This window comes from Pogona vitticeps, chromosome 11 (genome assembly GCF_051106095.1).
Source record: "Pogona vitticeps strain Pit_001003342236 chromosome 11, PviZW2.1, whole genome shotgun sequence".
Classification (NCBI taxonomy): Eukaryota; Metazoa; Chordata; class Lepidosauria; order Squamata; family Agamidae; genus Pogona; species Pogona vitticeps.
Window position 1 is genome coordinate 9,973,419 of NC_135793.1, and position 16,451 is coordinate 9,989,869.

Genomic DNA, 16,451 nt, shown 5'->3' on the forward strand with positions numbered 1-16,451 from the left:
CACAGTCCAGTCTGTGTGGTGTGTGCTGTGGAAGTGGTTTGCAGGTTGCTAGAGTTATTTTCACGCATGTATACTTTGCTTGTAGTTTTTACAGCAGGGAGGATAGGTCGTTCTAGAGTTGTGCCTGGAGATGTACCATGATCCATGATGCAGTGCGGCTGAATGTTTACTGGATCTAAAGGTGCACATTACAAAAAAGAGAGAGAAAAATTAACATGCGCAGAAGCATCTGGGTTTTCATACTCTTAATGTAGAGACTTTGTATGTTTAAATGGGACGCCAGGAAAACTCACTGATCATGCAATCTCTTCCTCTCCACCCCCCTGTAATTGTTCTTTGTTTGCCTCATTGTGGGGGCGGGGAGGAAGATTTTAAAGAAGGATTTCCTACTGGGAGTTTTGCACATCCATATTTTAGACATGATATCAGTAGACATCATGATCACGCTCCACAGGGAATCTCACGGCCTGCAAGCTGATGCCTCTTCTGGGCTGTTGGACGGCTTAATTGGCAGTCCGGTTGTTTTGGATTCATCAACGAAAGTGAGGCTCAAGAGGACGGAGGTGGTGGGTGGGTGGGTGGGAAAAATAAGAAGACGAGGCTTGAAAGCTGAGAGGAGGGGGGCGCCCAGGGAGATCTGTCTTCTGCCCTTCCCAAATTGGGAGTCTCTGGTTCAAAATGAGAAGCCTGTGCCTGGCCAGCCATCTTCCCAGAGCTGGAAAGAACTTGCTACCATCTGTGCGTTAATGGAGCGACTCTCAGCCCTGACCCCAAGCCCCTCTCATCAGTCTTTACAGGAAGCCCACGGCTGTTCCCTTTCCCCTCTGCTGAATTATTGAGGCCTCCCCGTGCTCAGTGCCCTCTCTTCTGCAGCCGAAGCAAGCGGTCTTGCGGTATCATGGGGAGGGAGGCCTCGAAGGAGAGATGCCTCTCACTTCTCCAGACTTTCCGTGACTTTGGCAGCTCATCGTATTTTAGCCGTCGGAACGGTGCCTGGCTCTTCTTAGCATTCTGACGGTCTTTATGATTGATTAGAATAATTTCATCAGTTGGGAAGATTGCTTTTAATTGCTCTAATATGCACCCAATTTGGAGTTCATTACCGCACTGAATTGTTTTCCTTCCCTTGCTAATTGATACCAAATGGAACATACCGGAACCCACATTCCTTTGGTTGCACAGGCAGGAGATTACCTGGCCGCCTGTTACTAACCTGCATGTTTCTGAGGAAGCAGGACTTGAATTTATTCAGTGGGTAGATTTGTTGGCTCTGTCAACATTTAGAGCTTTCACGTGACTGGTTTGTTTGCAGGAGAACAAGGCTCTTGAGAAAACCAGTGCCTCCCTCAAATCCTATGTTACGTGAGGAATTTTCTGTGAAATGTGTTATGTACAATTCCTCTACTAAGCTCAAGGTTGCATACATAGCTCTCCTTACTCCACTTTTTCCTCACAACACTCCTGTGAAGGTGGTGGATTAAATGGAGAGTGTGATTGACCCAAGATCATTTAGTGAGTTTCATGGCTGAGTGGAAATTTGAACCCAGGTCTCCTGAGCATTTATACAACATTCTAATCACTACAGCAGAATTACTGGCATTGTATTTGAACTTCTAAAACACTAGCTTCTGCTTTTCAAAATAGCCTGCGCGTCTGTGGGAAAGTTCCCCTAAATTTTGTGCTAAACAAAAGAGGTGTTCATATAAGATATATTCAAAGTGAAAATACATCACTCTCTCTGTGTGTTTGTTGTGCATGCAAAGCGTATCATTCGTTATTTATGTGTACAGTGGTGCCCCGCATAGCGACGATAATCCGTTCCGGATAAATCGTCGCTATCCGGAAACGTCGCTATACGGGGCAAAAAACCCCATAGGAATGCATTAAACTCTGTTTAATGCGTTCCTATGGGGGATAAACTCACCGTTAAGCAAAGATTCCCCATACAGCCACCATTTTTGCTGCCTCGGTAAGCGAGGAATCGGCACGAAAACGCTGCGAGTGGCCATTTTCTTCATCCGGCCGCCATTTTGGAACCGCCGATCAGCTGTTCTGCAAACATCACAATGCAAAGATCGATAAGCGAAATGCTTACCGATCATCGCAATGCGATGTTTTGCCTATTAAAACATCTCAATGCGATTGCAAAAGCGATCGCAAAAAACACATTGCTATGCGGATTCGTCGTTAAACGGTGCGCTCGTTATGCGAGGCACCACTGTATATGCATATAGATGTAGATCTGCAGGTACGTATCTAAATACATGGATGTAAAACAATTTGTCTATTCTGGTCCTGAGTGGGAGGAACAAGTGCCATTTCTGTTGGTCTTGGCTTCCAACTCCCATCGGCCCAAGATAACATGTCTGGCAATGATGGAGGTTATAGTCCAGCCACATATGGGAGGGTACAGGTTTCTTGTTCATGTGACAGGAAACTCATGACTGATCTGGAAAAAGAGATGATGCCCCATCCTGCAGCCCCCGACCTCTGCTCACCCCTATCATCATTTAGCACTTAACCTACGTTGGTTCCATGTTTGATGGCCCACCGAAGGGCTGGCGGTGGGGTTCCTTTCCACATCCTGGAGCTGCGTTCTGGATGTGGGGACAGGCTAGTCAGATTCCTGTTTTCCACTGCGATAGGAAGAGGCCTGGTTCCAGTTTATCAACCGACACATGTGACTGCTGTACTCATTTGCTTCTTCCTGTCTTGACACACGGTGTCTCCCTGTGGAAAAAAGGGACAGCAGTTGTAAAATTTCTCACTCCTACACAAGAGGGAAAAAGCCAGCACTTCTTTTGATCAGCAACTTTTTTATGTTGTGCAAAATAAAAGGATTTCTGTGTAAAAAAAAATATAGCAGTGGGAGGTTGCACAAATAGACTGCCTTTTTTTATTGCAGAAAAAGTGCTGCATTACAGAAAATGCAGAAAAAATACCCTTGTAATCTCACCCACAAGAGTTTGTTTTAAAAGCAAATTTACTCTTTTTTTCGCTCCCATCTGTGTGAAAAAGTGAAAAGATATGCTTTTGACTGAGAGAGAGGCTGAAATATTCTATTGCATTTCGTCTAGCGTAAAGTTGCACCTGTGGAAATTCACAGAGTTTGCCAACTAAGCTGCGTAACAAGTTTTTGGTCTGAGATTGAGAAAGAAAGGGTGAGATTGCTGTAGCTGGACTGTGATCTACCAGCCTGAACCTGGTTTGGTAGCCAGAACAAGCATCAGTAGGCGTCTGCTGAGGCCCACAACCAAACCTCTGGACTTAGTGATCTTCTTGCTTTGCCTCCTTGGAGTTACTGCAAATGCACAGGATAGGTAGATGGAACAGTAGCCACAGGAGGCAGGCCTACTCCAGGAAGACCCCTTCCCTCCCAGGCAAACTTTACCAAGGTCTTCATCTAAAACATAGACTTGACATTGCCACTATCTACACATGGTGGTCAGACTAGAATGTGATCAGTTTCTGGATTTACTGCCTGCCTGAGGTTACTGAAACTGATCAATCACTATTTCTCTCTCTCTCTCTCTCTCTCTCTCCCTCCCTCTCTCTCGCTCCCTCTCTCTCTCTCTCTCTCTCTGTGTGTCTTTGTTTCTTTTTTATACTCTTACCTTTAGCCACATCTCTCAGGGCAGGGCAATGAGGAATAGCATGAGTGGCTCAGTCTCCCAGCATGCAATCTAAATTTAAGATTTGACACACAAGCAACATGGAAAGAGGAAGGAAGAGGAAAAGAAAAATCATGTTTCCAGTTGTTATAATGATCATCTGGATGGAAATAGTTCTACAGTGGTGTCCCACTAGATGATTACCCCGCAGAACAGTTTTTTCGCTAGATGATGACTTTTGGCGATCGCTATAGCGATTCACAAAATGGGTTTTCCTATGGGGGATTTTCGCTATACAATGATTCAGTCCGTGCTTTGCAACACGGGTATTTTTTCGGGACCCATTTTCACAAGATGACAATTTTGATAGCTCGCGCTCGCAAAACAGGTATTTTTTGGACCAATGCTTTACAAGACAGTGATTTTAACAGCTGATTGGCACTTTCCTATGGGTGATTTTCACTGTATGATGACGATTTCCCCCCATTGGAACGCATTAAACGGGTTTCAGTGCATTCCAATGGGGAAATGCTTTTCGCTAGACGATGTTTTCACAAGACAGCGATTTCAATGGAACGGATTAACATCGTCTAACGAGGCATCACTGTATCTCTCTCTGCTGTGGAGGCTCCTGGAATTGCTCTCTATGAGGGTGCAATAGAAAGCTTGACAGGGCACAATTGGTATTGTGGTCTGAGGACCTAATGTAGACCACCAGTTTTTCTTGCATTATTTGGCCTAAATGCAATTGGAGTCCAAGTGAGATCCACAGAGACAATGGGAGTTTTGTATGTCAACAACAATGGGACACTGTGTCCTGTTGATTCAGTGGATCTAATGTCATTGGGGCTAACAACTAGATTAGCCCTTCATGTGTCATCATTCCTGTGGGATAGACTGTGGGGTAAAACATATTCTCAGCAAGCACAGAGTTTACAAACATGATGGTTTTGGCCGGCAACTCTTAGAATTCCCACGGGCAGTGTGGCTGGTGGGATCCTAGAGGTTATAGACCGAAACCACAACGTTTACAAGCTATGCTTTTGATTAAAGCACAAACCAATTTGGAAGCCACAGAAATGCCAATGCCATTGCCCCCCCCAAATCGGTCTCCTTCTCAGCCACTCAACATTAGGGGGAGTTGCCTCTGTGGGAATAGTTTCCTGAAAATGTAAAGCTGTGCGGCGCCATGCGCCATAAACGATGGCATGGACCAGATGCTCATAGCATAATTGAAAATTCCATTTTATCAGAATAGCATTTGCTGTCAGAAAGTTTTATCTTTACTTCGACAAAGAGGTTGATTAGATCCCTCAGGGCCCGAATTAGCATCTTTGAGGCTGGATACCCTATTTTGCAATTCATTGAGTTATTCCTTCTTTGGTCTTCCCCCCCCCTTTTTTTGCTCACACTGAAGGATGCGTTAAAAAACTGATAGGAGCACTGTACGCTTTTGGCCTCTTGCAAACTTGTCTGTTCCCAAAGTTGGGCTATTTCATTGCATCTCAGTGGCGAAGAAGAAAGGGGAAAGAGTGAGAGATTTTCCTCAATTACCTCTGTTGTTTTGTGTCTTCAGCCCAGAAACTCAAGCTGCTTGTAAAATCCTTATTTTAAGAGATGTTTGCATTGGTCACTTGATTAAATTGCTGGGTGTGTTTGGACTTTTTCTGATGAACTGTTAGCTTCTTCCTTGCACTCCAAACCTGAGATAGATGGGAAGAGGACATCTGATGTTATAAGGCTACCAAAGCCCAATGACCAGGATCTACTCCTTATACAGAGCCCAGGGGTGTGGCCCAGTGGCATTATTGGCCTTACCATTAGGCAGCGTGAGGCAGCTATCTCAGGTGGCAGATACTTGGGGGGGGGGGCAACAACAGCATTCCTCCTAGGTTCCCTGAACATTCACCTGTCTTGATGTTTATCTAATGCTGGCCATTTGTATCCTATTCCATACCATTCTAAGTGCCATGGCTCCATCCTACAGAGCCCTGGAAATTGTAGTTTGGTCAGATGTGTACATTTCTCTGCTTGGGAGTTCTAGCGTACCCCTTCAAACTACAAGTTAACTGCATAGACCAGGATTCTACTGGATGGAGTCCTATCAAACTGCTGTAATGATGTAGTGTAGACCAGCACTTCCAGGTTGGAGCACATAGCCAGTCCTGTGTCACCCTGCTGTTCTCAGGTGTGCTGGGCAACCCTATACCAATGTGCCCCTTTCTCCTAAATCTGTGACAACCCCCCAGAAACACTTACCGCCCCCTTGGGAATCACTTCCCCAGGTTGGGAACCAGCGCACTAGAGTCACCTAGTACCACTAGGTAGACTTTTTCTGTTTGCTAGAATAATGGCTTGGCATTTTGCTTTTAGAAAAAAAAAACCAACCCCCCCCCCAAAAAAAAACCCCAGCTGCCAGTGCAAGAGAGGAAAACAGGAGACAAAGAGAGAAAGGGAGAGATTAAAACTGCAGCAGTAGATATCCGTTGTAGCCAATTGTATGGACGGGCACAACAGAGAAAACCGGCCATAATCTCCTTTGTTTTGTGCTTTGAGGTTTATTAAATATCAAGCGCTTGGAAGATTTTCTCTAATTTACTTCCCCCACCTCCACATACACCTTGTTACATTCAAAATAATACAATGTTGGAATGTGTCTTTCATTGGAGTTAATGAATCCAAGGTCACAGGAGTTAGCCGGAGATTGAAGCTATAATTGCGTCTCTGTGCCGGCGACTGCAGGAAGTGGTATTCCAGATGGGAAAGCACTGATGATTTCCCCTCTGTTTAAAGGCCACCTGGAAAAGAAAATGAAAGTCAAGCATGTGGCCTTTCTGTCTGAGACCTGGGAGGTGTTTCCAATTTTAATGTATGTTTTTCTGCTTGTGTGCCTCTGTGTCTGTTTGCAAGCGAAAAATGCCACCGTGGCCACATGGCATGTGCTTCAGGGCAAGAGGAGAATGAGTAAGCGTGTGTTTTTTTTTTAATTTTGGAAAGCATAGATATCCAGGGAGCAAGAGCTAATTGCCAGAAAGGGGGGAAGCAAGTTGGGCTTAAAATCTTAATGTTTTTCTTTTATGCTCTTCTTACTCCTACATAACAAGTCTGCCGTCCAAATATTGATGATCAGCGGGCGAGTTTACACATTTTTACAAGGATATGTATAATGAAATGTGTTTTTTTTAACAAAAGCTGGAACTAAATGAGATTAGACAGTAGGGTAAGTTGGATTTGGACCAAGGAGGAATTTAGACAAAGAAGGAACTAAGTATTCCTCTCCTTGTGGTGCCATTCCTATGAAAAGGAACGCTTCCCAAGGATGCTTAGAATGTGGGGGAAAACATCTTTCCGGGGCTTTTAATCCATGTGAGAGCCAGCATGATGTTGTGATTAGAAAGATGGACTAGAAAATCCAGATTGAAATGGTCACTCAGTTATGAAAATCAGCAATGAGCTAGCCACTCTCATTCAGTCTCATCTGCTTTACAAGGTTGTTGTGTAAAATAATAGGCATGTGCTATTTGGATTTTGTAGATTCCATCTCCTAGAACACTTCAGGAATTCATATGATAGAATTCACACCTAGCGCCACAGCTTGTATTTTTGTACATTAACAACAGGAAGTAGGCCTGGGGAATTCCTGGAGAATACAGTAGTGTCTTGCTTAACGACGTTAATTTGTTCCAGCGAAATCGCTGTAGAGCGAAAATGCCGTAAAGCGAAATAAAAAAGCCTGTTGAAATGCACTGAAAACCGTTCAATATGTTCCAATGGGCTGAAAAACTCACAGTCCAACGAAGATCCTCCATAGGGGCAGCCATTTTCGGTGCCTATAGAGTGAGGAATCCATCCAAAAACACAGCGGGGAGCAATTTTGAGCATCTGGTGGCCATTTTGAAAACTCGATGATCAGGTGTTTTGATCATTGTAATGCGAAGAATCGGTTCCCGAAGCAGGGAACCAATTTTCGCAAAGCGACAAAATCCCATTTAAAACATCGTTTTCAAAAACATTGTCGTGAAGCGGATTTGTCATTATATGGGGTAATCGTTAAGCGGGGCACGATTGTAATCTGAGTCAGAGAAAAAAATCATATGGCACATCCCTAGAAAATAAAGCAGTAAGTAGAAAGGCCATATATACCACCTTGAGCTCCCTGGGGGAATTTGTTGTATGCCATCAAGTTGCTTCCGATTTATGGTGACCCTTATGGGATTTTATGGTATGTGAGATATTCAAGGAGTGGTTTACCATTTCCACCTCCCAGGGATTTTTTTCCATGGCAAAGCAGGGTTTTGAACTAGGTCTCTGGAGTCCTAGACTGCCACTTTGTCCACTATACCAGTGGCTTTCAAACCTGGGTCTCCGGATGTGCTTGGACTGCAACTCCCAAAAATCCTGGCCAGTAGAGCAAGTGGTGAAAGCTTCTGGGAATTGCAGTCCAAGAATGTCTGGGGACCACAGTTTGATAACCACTGCCCTACACCACACTAACTCTTTCCTGGGGATGGGATCTATAAATGTAACCAGCATAGAAATAAATAATGTGTAAGTGTGTGAGATCTGCAGGTTTTATTTCTGTCTGACATGCAGAATACAGTCATGCCCCGCTTTACGATTGCCCCGTATTACAACAAATCCACTTCATGACGACGTTATCGCAAAACGATGATCTAAATGGGCATGTTTTGCTTTGTGATGATTGGTTCCCTGCTTCGGGAACTGATTCTTTGCAAAATGACAATTTTTGGACAGCTGATCGGTGGTTTCAAAATGGCCACCGGGTAATTAAAATGGCTCCCCGCTGTTTTCTGGGACGGATTCCTTGCAAGGCAGGCACCAAAAATGGCTGCCCTATGGAGGATCTTTGCTGGACGGTGAGCTTCCGGCCCATTGGAACGTATTGAAGGGGTTTCAATGCGTTTCAATGGGCTTTTTAATGTTTTCATTCTACAGCGATTTCGCTGGGACGAATTAACGTCGTAATGCGAGGCACCGCTGTACTTTCTAGTATTTGATGGGGAAAGGGAGTGAGTGACATGGGAAAGCTTTTTGTTTCTGCTTTCGTGACAAGGGTTCCCGTCATAGCAGCAGAGAAGCCAAATGCCCTGTGCTGACTCCTTGGAATTTCTTGAAATACTCTTACTGTTGAATCATCAAATGATGTGATTTTCCTTCCCCCACAAGCAGTATTTCTTATGCCTTAATGAAGCTGAAGTATACAAAACTTTCATCCTCATGTGTGTAAGATTGAAAGCCAGTTTCCAAACATCTTGTTTTTCAAAATGCCATTCGAAAACATGTAACGGTTAGAGGCCACTGTGTAGATTTTTTTTTCATTGCCTTTTAAGAGCCTTATAATTAATTAGGAGTCATCTCTTCCTATTGTAGAAAAGAACATCACAGCAGGGGAAATTGACAGAACATCTTCAGGAGTGGTTCGGAGGAGCTGCTTGTCAGTTTCAGCACTGAAAATGCCGAAAAGCAGTATGTCCGTTTCACTTCACTGCCTAAATAGTGCAGCGAGCTGGAGCACCCTGGTGCCAGGGGGTCTCGAGTTCGGTTCCCCCTGTTCCTTTTAGAAGGAGAGACAACATAAGCAGTGTGGAGCAAATTGCTGTCCCAGCATGCTCTTGGAAAAGGGGAATGGTAAACCCATTCTGAGCACCTCTACACCTAGAAAACCCTCGAGGTGGATGCCATAAATTAGAATCGACTTGATGACTCATTATTTCAATTAGTGTCAGTTCTGCAGAAACCTGAATGGCCTTGTGTGGCCATATTTTCTGTACTAGATTCTTTTGGTGGGTGGTGGAGGGAGAAAGCAGTAAGTTGTAAGAAGGAATGGGAAAACATGCTGTTTGTTACAAGATGAAGATAATGCCATCTGCCCCCTTGGTAAAATTCCATTAGTGATACTGGATGATTGTACAGTACATTTAGAAGCAGATTAAGTCACTACCATACTCTTTTCTGAATTTTCTAATCACTATTAGGAAGAGAAGCTATTTCTGGGCTCTACCTGTTGTCTTTTGGCTGCTTGTTTGAAACACAAAGGCTGGAATCCTATTGCTTAGTGTAGTAAGTCACACTAGAGTAGGCCCATTTAATCAATGGGGATTTGATGAGTCAACTCCTCTGTAAGTTCCATTGGTTTAAATGGGCCTTCTCTACTTGTGGCTTGCTATGCTAAAGTTGCAACTAGAGTGGGCCCATATACAGTGGACCCTCGACTTACAGACGGCTCCACTTACAGACTTTTCGAGTTACAGACTTCTCTGGCTGAAAAATTTAGGTTCGACTTGCAGCCGGAGAATCGACCTACAGACCAGAAAAAAACCAAAATGGAACAAAAACGGGACAAAAACGGCCAGTTACGGCATTAATCGGTTTTCAATGCATTGTAGGTTAATGGAGACTCGACCTACAGATTTCTCGACCTGCAGCCACTGTTCCAGTACGGATTAATTCTGTAAGTAGAGGGTCCACTGTAAATCGATGGAACCCACTGAGCAATTGGCTCAGCAAATCCCCACGGATTCAGTGGGCCTACTCTAGTGCAATTCACTATGCTAAGCAACAGGATTTCAGCCCGAATTTTTACAAAACCATTCTGTGAATGCATCCATTTGCCCTGCAGAAAGAATCTCAGTGCATCTGAGATTTAAGAAGTCAGCCTACAAATGTGGCCTCAGGTCATGTTCTCTCTTGTTAACAAGGCTATGCTAAATTGGGTCGCTTTTCTTTTTCTTTTTTCTTCTTTTGGAGGAAAGATCTTCCCACCTTTCCTCTTGCTCCTTGAGGTTTTGGGCCCCGCCAATAGCTAACGTCATCTGTTTCATATTTAGCAGTAGGGTAGGTGTATGAATAAAAAGGAACCTTCTGCTAACACAGCACGCTAGCAGTTCTTGATCTGAAACTGTAATCAGTCTACATAGCTAATGAGTCTGAAAACAGACTGAACCGCCAGAGTTGGCACTGGGAAGCGTGCGTTATATACTAACAGTCTCTTGTTAACCTTTTGGTGTTTCCTTTGTGACACTAATTACAGCTGAAATAAAACTATAATACATGGATCTCTGAGCTGAAAAAGCAAAAGAAGGAAAGAAAGAAAGAAAGAAAGATATATAAACCAACTTGTCAGATTATCTTTGCACAGTGCCTTTGCTTATTAATTGCCATCATGAATGGCTGCATGGCTTTGTGATAAAGGTGCTTAATATTGCAATGCAGGTATGCTTAAAATGGGGAAGAAAGGCTGAACTTGAAGGGAGCTCGTGGGCTTTTCCACTTTGAGCAAGAAGTGTATGGTATGGCTTGAAGTGTTATGTTTCCAGGCCTGTAACGTAATAATAGCGGAATGTACCAATTAAAATTGTTACGATAACTTAATAACAGGGTGACTTGCATAACCTGAGCAGTACATTTTAGGATTCGAAATGCGTTTGCTTGGAAATCAGTGAATTGTACAAGACTGTTGATTATGTTGCTAAGTAGGAAAGTGTGTATTTGCCATAGCAACCCGCATCAGGCTTGCTGCTACTCTGAAATCCTGGACCCTTTATTAAGGAAACAATTGCTATAAACACCAAATTGTCTCCAGACTTACCTGTATGTCTTGGGGGAAGAAGGAAGGGAGAGAGGGAGGGAGAGAGGAGGAGGAGGAGGGAGAGAGAGACTGATAAGAAAGATCTGTAGTTGTATGGAAGAATCTCAGAAACGGAGAGGTGAATTTTTCTTCCAGTATAAAATAATGAGATTCTATGGACATTCCGGGCTTGTGGTATTGGTTATACATTCTTTTATTGAGCTAGATTTCCACGGAAGACTTGGTATCCATGCTGTTGTTAACAGTTCAAAGCCACATTGCATGACACTTACTTATGGAAAAGAATGATATGGAGTCGTACCATAGACAGAAATTCAAAAACCTCTTTAGTATATTTCTTCCGGAGATCCAATGTGAAGTAGTGCTTAATGAGTTGGAATAAAACCAGAGAGACACCGGTTCAAATCCTCTGTCAGATAGAGAAATCCAGCTAGTACCAGTGTTACAATTCTTTCAAGACAAAAACAGAGGGTTTTTTTAAAAAGAAATTCACCCAGCTCTTCTAAAATATATTCAGACTTCAACTATTTTTCGCGTTTAACATGTTGTCACTGATACCATTTTATCTGTGTATTTTTTTTCTTTTTTGTTTTGTCAACTACTCTGAAAGCTCTGCTTTTAAATAAATAAATAAATAAGCCGACTGCATGATACCCTACTCGTGGGAGCCTCTGCTGTGGTTCATTCTTACAATTCCTGATTCTAATGGTTAATAACAATCGATAAGTCTGCTTCCCTGATTTGTACTAATCTTCCTTTTCAAGCTATCCATTTTTTTAGCTTGCATTGGCTTGAAAAGTGTTTTGTTAAAGCTTTTGGTTATTGAAAAAGGCAAGATGGACGCAGTTGGCTTTTCCCCCCCTGCAGGTTTTTTTTAATCTGTGATTTTGTTTTCTGCTGCTGAAATCTTCTTTTGCTGGGTTTGCGTCTTTCGGAGTACGATGCATGTTTTAAAGGATTACGTTGTTTTTACTCTTCATTTATGTCTTCCTAAGCCACTTGGGATGGTAAGAGTGGTGGCGTGAAAGAAATGTTCTCAATAAATATAAAGGTGTTTTTTAAAGGAGGCTGAGAACAAGAGATCTGCATAGCCTTGAGGGCCTTGAACCCAGGAATTTGTTGAATCCATGCATACTCCTCAGTTTGAAAACAACTTTTGTTTTTATTGCTTGTTTTGGACAAGGACAGTGTGTTGTGGGAGAAATCTAGAGACTCCAAACCATTGTTTGCTAATGGAGGGATGAGGCTAGAGTGACGGCTGGTGGTGAATCCAACTTTGGGGGGGGGCGTGAAAAGCGAATGAATAAGGATCCAGAATTTGGGATGTCCGGGTTAATGGGAGGGGGCTGTGCTGTCTCGTTCTTTCTCTAAAAAATGTTAGGGCTAAGCAGGTCTGCGAAATATGTGAGCCAGTCAGACAATTCACCTGGGAGATAAGTTCCGCAAATCTTTCATAATTCTCAAAATCATGTTTTTTGCTTATTTCACGAACTGCCAGCTCACTGATTTATGAGGCTCCTTTTTCTCAGAACTGAATCCCCCCCCCCTCTCTCCCTCTCTCTAACTTGCGGATTCATATGTTTAACCAGACAGAAACTTCCACTATTTGTCAAATTGGATTTGTTTGCTCTGCTCTACAATCTTGCCACCCTACTGAACTTGCTATTAGTGCAGGTAGCCATTTTAGAAAAGAAGCTCCTGTCAAACTCCCTTTGCATACAAGAAGGGGGGAGAGAAGAATTCCTGGAGATGACCTTTGTGCTGTTTTATGGTGGGCTTCTTCTTCGTCTTCTTTTTAAATTGCCTCCTTAAAAAATAACTACCTGGGATTATTCTTCATCCGACTGTTGTTCTTCTTATCTCAGAGGAATTGTTTCTCCGTTGTCAGTAATGGCCCCCTATCAACGTGAGGCTGGACTGTCGCAGCTTGTGGTGATGGAGCAGAAAACCACACTGATTATTTTCCTGGACTCCCGAAAATGATGCTGTCACCACCTTTCACCTGCGTCTATAACTTCTTAGGGAACACATGCCTTTGTTTAGGTTTTCGTACAACTTCCTTTTGACTGGAAGCACCAGGGAACTTTCTGTTAATGAGAAAGATGAGACCAGTGTGAGCGAGTCAGAACTGTAGGCTGCCTCGTGCAGCTGAAAGCGTGCCCGAGATTCCTCCTTCTCCCTTCCTCAGACGTTTGCCTGAATCTGCTTCTCTTCTGCCCTTCAGTCCACAGCCATTTCTGGACTACATCTCCTAGAAGCCTTCTGCTTGACTGGGGGATTCTGGGGGTTTTAATCAAAAAGGACACCGTTCCAAGCCCTCACTCACTCAAGTGGATCCTCTCTTTTCTGGCCACTATACATTGGTGCCTCGCTTAATGATTGCCTTGCTAAACGACAAAGCCGCTTGATGATGAGGTTTTTGCGATCGCAAAATGATGTTCTAATAGGAAAAATTCGGTTCACGATGATCGGTTACCTGCTTCGGGAACTGATTTTTCACTAAACGACGATTTAGTAACAGCTGATTGGCAGTTCTAAAATGGCCGCCTGCTGTGCAAAATGGCTCTCCGCTGTGTTTTCACGATGGATTCCCCGCTTTACAGGCAGCGAAAATGGCTGCCCTATGGAGGATCTTTGCTGGACTGTGAGTTTTCAGCCCATTGGAATGCATTGAACTGGTTTAAATGCATTTCAACAGGCTTTTTCATTTCGCAAGACGATGTTTTCATAAGACAGCGATTTTTGCGGAACGAATTAACATCGTCTTGCGAGGCACCACTGTACTGTCTTGAAAATACCACTGGTCTGTTTTTTCAAGCCAAATGGGTTTGTTATTGTTATGTGTCACCAACGCATCTCTGACACAGGGCAGACTTATGAAGGAGTGACCTACGGAATTTCCTGCCCTCACTAGCATTGCTCAGCTCTTGTAAATTCAAGGCTGTGGCTTCCTTTCTGGGTCAATCCGTTTCATATTTGATCTTCCTGTTTTCCTGCTGCCTTCAGTTTTTCCTAGCATTATTGGCTTTTCCAGCATGTCTTGCCTTTTCATGACGTGCCTGAATTATGTCAGCCTCACTTTTATTTATTTGTTATTTTGTTTGTTTGTTTGTTTGTTTATTAGATTTATATACTGCCCATCTAGAATGTATCTACTCTGGGCGGTTTACATATAAAAAAAAAACTATGATAAAATCCAGATTAATCCAAGATTTTTTTTTTTATCATTTCTTCTTTGCTTCCAGAGAAAGTTTAGGCTTAATTGGAACTAAGGCCCACTTTCTTATCTCCTAGGTGGTCCACGGTATCTGCAGAGGTCTGATTAGTGCTTGGATGGTAGACTACCAGAGGATGTGAAGAATCTCCAGATAGAGACAGGAAAGAATCCTACCTGGAATGGTAGAGGCTATAGTTGCTGATGCCAACTGAGCTGATAGTAGATACAGTGCTGCCCCGCATAGCAACGTTAATCCGTTCCGGATTAATCGTTGCTATCCGGAAACATCGCTATACGGATAGGAAAACCCCATAGGAACACATTAAACTCTGTTTAATGCGTTCCTATGGGGTGAAAACTCACCATTGAGCGAAGATTCTCCATAGCGCCACCATTTTCGCAGCCTCGGTAAGCGAGGGCAGTGCGCAAAAATGCTTGCAGCGGCCAGTTTGGTTACCCAGCAGCCATTTTGGAACCACCGATCAGCTGTTCTAAAAATATCGCAATGCGAAGATCGGTAAGCGAAACGCTTACCAATCATTGCAATGCAATGTTTTCCCTATCTAAACATCGCAATGCGATCGCATTAGCAATCACAAAAAATAGATCGCTATGCGGATTTGTCTGTAAACGGTGTGCTCGTTATGCGAGGCACCACTGTACATTGATCATCTGACTCTGTACAAGGCAGCTTCTTATATTCCTGTATCTCTGTGGTGGATAACTTAGGCAATTGCAAATGGCAATTTTCTACCCAGAATGCCAGAAGCAATAATAAAAAATGAATCTGGAAGTGGCTGAAAAATGGGTATTTTTTGGTCTTAACCTGCCCAGCGGCCCATGTGGCCTAGTTAAAAAGCATTTCACAATTGCTGGAGGTTTCTAGGAACAGCAGAGGTGGCAGGAGCTCACAAAAACAGCCCTTTGGGGCTGACTTTGGCCTGCTCCTGCAATGTTTCCTGGGCACCGGATTTGACAAGTGTCCAAAGCATCCATATCAGAAATCGTACAGAAATGATTGAATGGGGTGACTTCAAATACGCTTTCCCACACCCAGTTCCTAAAGGAAGTCCCTTTAGTGAATTCACATTCCATAACTGTTTAGCAACTTCATCGAGAATGAGCTTTTTCCTGGATCTTCCCTCTGCAATGTATCAGGGCTTGTAAACATCCTATAAAAACCAACGAGCTGTGTGACATTTTTCCAGCCCTTCCCTTCCTCCTCTCCTGTCAGTGCCGTGGAAACCATCACCTCATCAGCCTCTCGTGGTCCCGGAGACCACTCCCTCAGCCAGCAGTCAGCTGTGGTGGTTCGGTGGTTCTCGTCTTCTCGACTTTAATGCCACCGGCTTTATGGACCTCCTTCAGGCAGGACAGGTCCTCTGTCCATTTCTACCGGTCCTAATTGCTTCATTATCTGTACTGACACAGTCGTCAAGCTTGTTAAAACGTTGCCCCTTGGAACCATCGGCTGCTGTCGGAGGGCTGCGTGTGGAACGATAACGTGGCCCTGCCGTTGGTCTTCTTCTGTCCACCTGTGGCTTTGCCTTGGGTCCTTTTGAGGCAGGGAGGAGATCACTATTTCCAGAGCTTTTTTGCTTTGGAAGATCGGTTCTCTTTGTTTTATTTTAATGGTCGCTGGAGCCTTTCAATGGCTTTTAGAACCAGAATAATTACTCATTTCCCCTCTTTCTTTATTCAGCTGCCGTCTTTTTCATTTTTTTGTGCCCATGTACTTTGTTCCGCTGACCCCCAGTAAGCATCCTTCTGAAATCTGTACTTGCCCATGCCAGCTTTTTTTTCTCTCTTCCACTACACGATGTATCCTTTCCTGGATGGAATCAAGCACAAAAATCCTTAGCATGCTGTCGCCCTGATTCTAGCTCACAGTACTCTCCTCCTCTCTCTCTCTTGTGCCTCATCCAATTTAATTAATTATACTTGCTATCTGATGCAGCTTGTCAAAGTTCGGTTCCCTCCACTCCTCCACCCTGGTACCCTTCCGGAGTTTAAT

The 16,451-nt window shown here is 43.6% G+C and overlaps 1 protein-coding gene and 1 long non-coding RNA gene across 5 annotated transcripts in view; one reads left to right on the top strand and one right to left on the bottom strand.

The window, feature by feature from the left end:
* Positions 1–16,451, top strand: part of PCDH19 (protocadherin 19) — a 142,976-nt gene that overhangs the window by 104,973 nt on the left and 21,552 nt on the right. The window lies entirely within an intron of this gene.
* Positions 1–16,451, bottom strand: part of LOC144584455 (uncharacterized) — a 44,820-nt gene that overhangs the window by 8,198 nt on the left and 20,171 nt on the right. Inside the window, exon 1 of the long non-coding RNA XR_013538717.1 lies at positions 1–16,451. This exon is cut by the window's right edge and continues 20,171 nt beyond it. This is a non-coding gene — a long non-coding RNA (uncharacterized LOC144584455).